The sequence below is a fragment of the Solanum dulcamara genome, chromosome 9, assembly GCF_947179165.1.
Source record: "Solanum dulcamara chromosome 9, daSolDulc1.2, whole genome shotgun sequence".
Lineage (NCBI taxonomy): Eukaryota > Viridiplantae > Streptophyta > Magnoliopsida > Solanales > Solanaceae > Solanum > Solanum dulcamara.
Genome location: NC_077245.1, coordinates 48,007,886 through 48,016,485, shown reverse-complemented (window position 1 = coordinate 48,016,485; position 8,600 = coordinate 48,007,886).

Sequence of the window (8,600 nt, the reverse complement as noted above, 5' to 3'; positions counted from 1 at the left end):
AGAGCACGAGCTCGGTAGGTTTGGAGTGGTTGGCTAGGTTATTTAATGTCATCTTTAAAACGGCAACGATGCCCGAAGAATGGAGGTCGAGCATAATGATCCCTCTATATAAAAATAAAGGGGATATCCAGAGTTGCAACAACTATAGAGGTATTAAGCTACTAAGCCATACTATGAAACTGTGGGAAAGAGTGGTAGAGATGAGGGTGAGGAGAGACGTGTCTATTTTAGAGAACCAGTTTGGATTTATGCTGGGACGCTCAATTACAGAAGCCATCCATCTTATGAGGAGACTGGTGGAGCAGCATAGGGAGAGGAAGAGGGACTTGCATATGGTATTCATCGACCTAGAAAAGGCTTATAATAAAGTCCCAAGAGAAATACTATGGACATGTTTGGAGGCTAAAGGTGTACCTATGGCATACATTAGGGTGATCAAGGACATGTACGAGGGAGCCAAAACCAGGGTAAGGACAGTAGGAGGGGACTCAGAGCACTTCCCAGTGGTGATGGGGTTGCATCAAGGATCAGCTCTTAGTCCTTTTTTATTTGCCTTGGTGATAGATGGATTAACGCGACAAATTCAAGGTGCGGTGCCATGGTGTATGCTTTTCGCGGATGACATAGTCCTGATCGATGAGACTCGCCGCGGAGTTAACGCTAAGCTGGAGGATTAGAGACATACCTTGGAGTCTAAAGGGTTTAAGTTGAGTAGGACAAAGACAGAGTACTTAGAGTACAAGTTCAGTGAGACACCTCAGGAGGTTGGCGTTGAAGTTAGGCTTGGTGCACAGGCCATCCAAAAGAGAAGTAGTTGCAAGTATCTTGGGTCTATCATGCAAGGCAGCGGGAAGATTGACGATGATGTCACACATCGTATTGGGGTAGGGTGGATGAAATGGAGGCTCGCTTCCGGAGTGCTATGTGACAAGAATGTGCCACCAAAACTTAAGGGCAAGTTCTACAAAGTGGTGGTTAGACTGGCTATGCTGTATGGGGCGGAGTGTTGGCCAGTTAAGACTTCTCACATTCAAAAGATGAAAGTTGCTGAGATGAGAATGTTGAGATGGATGTGTGGGCACACCAAGAGTGATAGGATTAGAAATGAGGCTATTCGGAACAAGGTAGGAGTGGCCTCCGTGGAAGACAAGATGCGGGAAATGCGACTGAGATGGTATGGACATGTGAAGAGGAGAGACACAGATGCCCCAGTGCGGAGGTGTGAGAGGCTGGCCATGGATGGTTACAGAAGAGGTAGGGGTAGGCCGAAGAAGTATTGGGGAGAGGTGATTAGACAGGACATGACGCAGTTACAGCTTACGGAGAACATGACCTTAGATAGGAGGGTGTGGAGGACCCACATTAGGGTAGAAGGCTAGTTCATAGTCTCGTTATTCTTCTCTATTCATAGGCGTAGTAGTGCATTACGATATCTTGCGCTTTGACTTCTGATTTCTGTTATTTCTGTTATTATTTATTACTTTCTATGCTTTGATTACTCAATTTTACCTGTGACTATTTCATTATTTATTTAATCATTATTTGTTATTTGTATTTATTTGTTATCTATTCGTTATTTGTTTGTTGTTTTTCTCATAAAGCTTTTAATTTTCTATTCTTATCTAACATTTTTTTTATGCATTTATGCTTTTACTGAGCCGAGGGTCTCCAGGAAACAGCCGTCCTACCTTGGTAGGAGTAAGGTCTGCGTACATTCTACCCTCCCCAGACCCCATGTTGTGGGATTTCACTGGGTTGTTGTTGTTGTTGTTGTTGTTGTAAATAATGCAAGAGATTTTATTCAAAATTTAGGAAAAATAGCAGGACCTCTATATGCAAAGACAGGAAGTAAAGGAGAAAAATATTTTAATATAGAAGATATTAAATTAATATAGCAAATATAAGAAAAAGTTAAAAATATACTAGATTAAAAAATCCCCTTAGAATCAGATTATTTAATAGTCCAGACAGATGGAAGTAAGTTAGGATGGGGAGCCATTCAAAAAGTTAGACCTAATAAATATAGTAATAAAAATGAAGAAAGAAAATGTGCATACCAACGTGGTCAATATAAAGAAAAAGTAAATATGTGTAGTATAGACGCCGAAGTACTAGCAATAATATACAGATTTAATAGCTTTAAATTATATATCTTAAATAAAGATGAAGTATTAGTAAGGGACAAACTGTGAAGCCATAGTTAAATTTCATCAGACCATAAATAGTAAAGCTAATAGTAAGAGAAGATGGCTTAACTTTAGGGACATAATATCAATATATAATTGTAACATCCCTCAAAATGCTCATAAGTGCCTTAAGAATGCCTTGGGAATAGGCTGCTCATGTAATGCGTTATCCTTAATCTTTTTAAAAAATCCAATTCGGAATATCGATTAGGGGGTCAAAACCTGTAGTAAAATAGTCTCGATGGATTTTTAGGATCCGTAGATCGAAAGATAGATTTCTCAAGAAAATTCACAAAACAGAAAGGTCCGCGTCGCAGACCTGGCAAGGGTTTTCTGGCCGAGCTAGATTTTTAGTAAGGGCATTTTAGACTTTTCCCAAATTATTAGCTAATGAACCTAGACATTTTTAGGACCTAACTCAACTCTATAAATTAACCTAAACTTCTAATTCTATTCATTCTTCTACAATTCACCTACTCAAATATTTCTCTCTCTACAAAAGACTCTCAAGGACTCCATTGAAGACTTCAAATAAATTCACTCAAGCTCTCCATCAAAACTCTCAAGTTCTTCCAAATTATTTGGTCTTCTTACTTAAGGTATGTAGGTATTGATTCATGGATTTCTTCATCCATGAAGCCCATTCAATTTCTCAAGTTTTCTATTAAATTAAAGTATGGTATTTTATGGGCATTATGATCTCTACTACAATTGCATGAATTATGATTCAAATTATTATTATGAGTCTATTTTGATATAAATTGATGGTTATTGCATTAAATTGAAGAGTTTTTCCATAAATCCTCATATTTTGATTTCTAGGGTTCATGATGTAAATTATGATTATTTTTCAATTATACTTTCAAAGGATATTATCTATATGAATTATGTATAGGCTAAAAGAAAGTTTATGATCATGCATGTTTTCAAGTAAATTTCATGGTTTTCAAATCAATTGATCATGCATTCATGTCTTACCTTAATTTCAAGTACAAGCTATTGTCATAAATTTTCAAAGTATGAATTATGATTATGTATTTCAATTATGATATGTTTATGTATGTATGATTTGTAATGTGGAAGGACAATACCCGCATTGCACCCATGTTATGAAAATGAGCTACTTTATGATTTCAAACCTATGATAATGACTATGATATATGAAATTATGATTTCTATGTTATGTATGTATTCCATGGGATTTGACTTAGCACCGAATGTGGACTTGAGGTGGGGGCTCAAAATACGGGGTCCTTATATAAAGTCTCTTGTCTCATAATTACGTGCCACCGTAGGATTGCCTTTTTGGCCTAGCTAGTGGATCCACATATAGTGTATGCATGACCCGCCTAGCGGAGTAGAGTCTACCTTGGCAAGTAGATTCTCCTTTCCTTTGATGTAGGGGTAACATTGGGATTTCATGGTATAGCTCGCATGGTCTTATTGTCGGTTATGGTTCCTATCCCACATATGTATGGTCTTTTTATGTTTTAAATGACTAATCCTATATTTTACTTTACACGATACTCTTATGGTTTATTATGCATTGGTCCTTCTTAAAGACTACTTATGATTTTCGACTATTTCTCCTATCATGCTATGTAAAATGGTCATTTGTACAAATATGGTTTTCTATGCATTGCATTGCCTACATACTTAGTACATTCCAACATACTAATGCATACTTTTGCTTACATTTTCTCATAATGTAGGGGTTGAGGTTGAAGATCATATTCGTCCACATAGCTAGTAAGCTTTTTTATTCGGCGGTGTGTGGTGAGTCCTCATTTATCGGGGACTAGTCATCAAGTTGGTTACTGTTTTTAAAGACTTTTGTTATGTTTCATATTGAGGGTGAGCTAGGGACATGTCTTAGCCCCCACCCATACTCATATGTAAAGGCAATTAGTTGGATAATTGTTTTGAGTCTATGTTGTCATGTGAAATTCTTCATTTACTAATCATGGTTTAGACTCTCTTATGATGTTTTCACTTTTACTTTACCTTATGTATGCTTATGATATGTACAAGAGGCTTGGTTGGAGCCCTTCAGGGTTTCAATCGTCGTATTACGACTAGGCCCTAGGTTGGATCGTGACACCATCAAAACTTTCAAGTTCTTCCAAATTATTTGGTGTTCTCACTTAAGGTATGTGGGTATTGATTCTTTCATCCATGAATCCCAATCAATTCCTCAAGATTTTCTATCAAATGAAAGTATGGTATTTTATGGGTTTTATGATCTCCATTCCTATTGCATGAATTATGATTCAAAGTATGATCATGAGTCTATTTTGATATAAATTGATGGTTATTGCATTAAATTGTAGAGTTTTTTCATGAATTCTCCTATTTTGATTTCTAGGGTTCATGATGTAAAATATGAGTGTTTTCAATTATACTTCCTAATGATATTATCTATATGAATTATGTATGGGCTGAAAGAAAGTTTATGATCATGCATGTTTTCAAGTCACTTACATGATTTTCAAATTAATTGATCATGCATTCATGTCTTACCCTAAGTTTAAGTATAAGATATGATCATGAATTTCCAAGTATGAATTATGATTATGTATCTCAACTATAATCATGGACTATAAGTATGTTTTGAATGACGATTTTCATGCAAATTATGGAAAGGGTGACTTAGGGTCCAATGTGGTGCCTTATGGCCTAATGATATGAACTATGTATGTATGATTTGTAATGTGGAAGGACAATATCCACATTGAACTTATGTTATGAAAATGAGCTACTCTTAGAACCGAGGGGACTTGAGGTGGGGGGCCTACCAAAAGCCCTAGTAGCAACCTCATGTCTCTTGAACTACGTGCCACCATAAGAACAAAGAGATTAGAGGTGAATACCCAAATCTCTAAGAGGTGACTACCCAAAATATCAAGGCTTGGAGGTGAATACCCAAGTCTAAGAATTAGGGGTGAGTACCCAGTTCACATAACTGCTTAGTGGATCCACTTAGGCATGTAGGAGTCTATCTTGGCAAGTAGTCTCCCCCTTTCCTCCGATGTAGGGATAACATTGAGATTCCATGGTATAGCTCGCATGGTATTTTTGTTAGTTATGGTTCCTATCCCACATATGTATGGTCTTTTTCATGTTCTAAATGACTAATCCTATCTTTTACTTTATATGATACTCTTATGGTTTATTATGCATTGATCCTTCTTAAAGACTACTTATGATTGTTACTACTTCTCCTATCATGCTATTTAAAAATGGTTATTTTTACAAACATGGATTTCTATGCGTTGCATTGCCTACATACTTAGTACATTCCAACATACTAATGCATATTTTTTGCCTACATCGTCTCATAATGTAGGAGTTGAGGTTGAAGATCATATTCGTCTACGTGGCTAGTCAAGCTTTTCTATCCGACGGTGTTTGTGGTGAGTCCTCATTTATCGAGGATTGGTCATCGAGTTGGTTATTGTTTCAAATACTTTTGTTATGTTTCATATAGAGGGTGAGCTAGGTACATGTCTTAGCCCCCGTCCATACTCATGTGTAGAGGCATCTAGTTGGACAAATATTTCGAGTATATGTTGTCATGTGACATTCTTCATTTACTATTCATGGTTTAGACTCTCTTATGATGTTTTCTCTTTTACTTTACCTTATGTATGCTTATGATATGTACAAGAGGCTTGGTTGGATCCCTTCGGGGTTTCGATCTCCATGTTACAACTAGGCCTTAGGTCGGGTCGTGACAAAAAGATTCATCTCACCAACCAGAGAAGATCTAGATCCATTTGACATCACCCATGACATCAATAGTCCTCCATTTGACATCACCTATGACATCAAATTTTTAGATTTATCTTTATAATAATTTGAGTTATTGTTAGGCCCCTCCTTCAAACCTATAAATACCCACCTTATTTCATTATTTTGTTTATCAAGCTTTCTTAAGCAACTCTTCTCTCTATGCACTTCTTTACTCTTTCTCAAACTATAATTTTAGTTCTTAGTAGTGTAGAAATACTATTCCAGTGATTCATATACTCCGGGTAGTACACAAAACACTCCAGCAAGGAGAAAAGGCTGGATTCAAGAGTGTTCATTAAGTCATTTGATTCTAAATAAAGCTTCAGATTCCAGGTGTGTAAGGCTTCAATGAGAGTATTCCTTTCACTCTCATGCCTAAATTATTTTTATTATATGATAAATTATGTTTATTTACCCAATTCTTTTCAAACTTTACTCTAAGGTATGTGGGTGTTTATCCATGGATTCTTTCACCCATGGAGTCCAAAACTTTTTCAACTAAATCTCTTAATTTCAAGTAAGATTTTCTTATGGTAATTCTTATTTAGATTTTCTTATGGGTAATTCTTATTTCTACTTAATAGCATGAATCATGGTTAAATTAATGATTATTGGTCTATTTTGATGCAAAATGATTTTATATGTATGAATTGATGGTTTGCAAGTATTTTCTCTATTTATCTCTTTAAAGGTTCTTGGAATTCATGGTGGGTTGTTTAAGGCAACACTAGTCTAAACCTAGACTAAGTCCAAACAAGCTTCCAAACAAAACCATAGGGACAAAAATCATCACAAGATAGAAACAACCAACAACCACAGGAGTCATGCTTACACAGTCCAACAATTACTGGAAATAAGGCCTAGGACATGGATTCTAGGAATTTGCATGCTCGACACCCAAATCCCTCCAAACTCATACAAATCAATGTACAATTGCTTAAACATGCTCAGTCTTACGAGGGGAAAATAGTAGTCTACCTATAAGCCGACCACGCGCACTCTAACTCACGAAATCAGAGCCTTTCCCTTTCGAGCGGCCTACGAATGCTGACACTCTATAAACAATAAAATCCTAACTTTAATATGATCGTTATGACACTAACATTATCGAATTTAGAGACGGACCAATTTCAGGGTCTAGAATGAGAAATGTGGGACTCGCATCCCAAATTCCGGAATTGACCCCAAAAATAATTTCTAAACATCACCCAAGCTCACAAATCAAAATTATAATATAATTCAGGGTGGAAAACTACGCGAGACGATCATGCAACTAAAATTCACAAAATTCGAACTAAAATATAAAAATGGCAACTTCTTCGATCAGCTATAACTCAAGAATGAAACTCTCCCAAACCAAACAAATTATACTACGACGTTCCTTGAGAAAAACCCCCGCAATCTAGCCTCAAAAATCACCAAAAATGGAGTTAAATTGACCAAGTTACAATTCTCCAAAGTTCAATAATTATTCACTCCGAAAATCACTAGAACAGTAGCTAAATACGAGTTCTTACCTCACACAAAGCTTCCCCTTGTGTTTATGAGCTCACCACTAGATTTTTGTCAGATTTCCCACAAAAATCTCTTGAATTTGGACCTTGGATCTCCTAATTTGAGCTTAAGATGGAGGAGATATCTATGTTTGAAGTTGAGGAAGAAGTGTTGAAATATTCCTTGGTCTTTTTTAAAAGACCAGGACATTGGCCTTCGAGAGGCTACAGTAAGGCCTTCGAGAGGCTACAGTGCTCCGCAAAAGCGGAGGCCAAGACACTTGACCTTCGCGAACGCAGCCAGAGGCCCGCGATTGTGGAGGACAAAGACTCAAGCCTCTGTGAACGCGGCCAAGGCTCTGTGATCGCTGAGAGCAACTTTCCAGGACCTCCGAAACGTGGCCAAGGGCCCACGATCGCGGAGAGAAATTTTTTTGTACCAGATATCAGCTAAAAGCTGGGTTTTTCACCAAGTTCAAATACTCTGACAGGGTACTCGAAATTCATTCGAAATCCCGTGTACGCAAACAAGATATGCTATCCTACCAAATTTGATGTTCCGAACTCAATGGCACAGTCGAAATTTTCATACGAGGTTGTTACGAGTGAAAGTGGGTCCCACACTCAAGGGTCATTTTAAGCCAAATTCCACAATGGGCCTCAGGATTAGACCGGAAGCCTCAGGAAGTGAACCAAGGATCGTTCTAGACCAAACTCGACATTTCAAACGCGTTGTTTGAATTTTCATCCGAGCGTGTTTTTTCAAAAATATTGACAAAGTCAACTATAGGCCAAATTTCAAAGGCAGAAGTGCCAAATGGTCTTAAACTCGTACTGATTGTCTCGATACTCGTGTCGACATGCTAATAGCCTAATTTGGCCATTTCGGAGCTGATAGAATCGTCAGAATTCCGTTCTGAGGTCATTTTCCTGAAGTTATGACCAAAGTCAACTTTTCAAGTTATAAAAGCTTCAAGACAGGAAAACAGGCCTAAAACCCAAACGAATGACCAGGCGACTGAACAGTCAGTGCCAACAAGTCATAAAAAGACTTGGGATCGCTATAGGAATGCTCTAAACGACGGAATAAATGCTTAAATTCAAAAATGACCTAGAGGGTCATTACACA